The sequence below is a fragment of the Pteropus alecto genome, unplaced genomic scaffold, assembly GCF_000325575.1.
Source record: "Pteropus alecto unplaced genomic scaffold, ASM32557v1 scaffold22, whole genome shotgun sequence".
Lineage (NCBI taxonomy): Eukaryota > Metazoa > Chordata > Mammalia > Chiroptera > Pteropodidae > Pteropus > Pteropus alecto.
Genome location: NW_006434839.1, coordinates 8,064,658 through 8,065,996, shown reverse-complemented (window position 1 = coordinate 8,065,996; position 1,339 = coordinate 8,064,658).

The following is a 1,339-nucleotide window of genomic DNA, read 5'->3' as shown; positions in this document are numbered from 1 at the left end:
TGGACAGTTGTAATAACATTGCATCCACCACCCCTTTTCAGACCTCACGGCCATGTTCTCTCCTCATCAGCACACTCTGTTTAGCATCTTTTTGAGACCAATCTGGTCATCCGGACGTGTCTTTTCATAGTTCCGCAGTGTCTAGAGGACATAGCTCCCTTGCTGTCGTGGCCTTTGTTTCTTATCTCTCTGAGTTGACCATGAGACACCCCTAAAGACAGAGACCTTGTGTTATGTCGCCTGTGTAACTCAGATTTCAGAAGAGTGAGCAATGAGTAAAATGTTCAATACTCAAAGGGTTTAGCACAAAACACTGTGACACCATGGACACCTGGTTGCTGTCCATGGTGCTCATTTCCTCATACTTTCATCATCACCTTGGCCTCTGTGTAGAAGCAGAATTCTCTTTGATATGCATGTGTGTACCATTTAGTTCTGCATAGTGAAAATCCTGTATTATCTAGCCTCTGACCAACCCCCCCACCTTCCAAAATCCCAGGACGTCTTCTTGTAAAAGAAGTCACGTGTTCTGTGCAACAAAAGACACAATCAACAGAGTGAAAAGACAATGGGAGAAAAGACCATAGGAAATGGGAGAAAAATATTTGAGAATCATATACCTGATAGGAGGGCTAATATCCAGAATGTATTAAAAACTCCTATGACCCAAAAAAACCCAGCACAACAACAACAACAATTGAAACAATGTGATTAAAGAATGGGCAAAGGACTCGAATAGACATTTCTCTAAAAAAGATATACCGATGGCTAAGAAGCATAAAAAATGCTGCACATCACTAATCATTAGGGAAATGCAACTCAAAATCACAATTAGATATCAACTCACTATATTTAAAAAAAAACCAACACAACAGAAAATAACAAGTGTTGGTGAGAATGTGGAGAAATTAAAACCCTCGTACACTGTGGGTTGGAATGTAAAATGCTGCAGCCACTGTAGAAAATAGTATGGAAGTTGCTCAAAAGTGTCCACTTCTGGAATTGCTGGGTCACATGGTAATTCTATTTTCAATTTTTTTATACCCGTATTCATAACAGTATTATTCACGATAGCCAAAAAGTGAAAGCAACCCAAGTGTCCATCAATGGAAGACTGGATAAACAAAATGTGGGACATACACAATAGAATATCATTCATCATAAAAAGGAAGGGAATTTTGACACATGATACAACCAACATGGGTCAACAGTGAGGACGTTCTGCTCAGTGAAATAAGCCAGTGACAAAAAGATCAGTGCTGTATGATTCCATTCATATGAAGTATCTAGAATAGTCAAGTTCACAGAAACAGAAAGTAGAATGATGGTTACCAGGAGC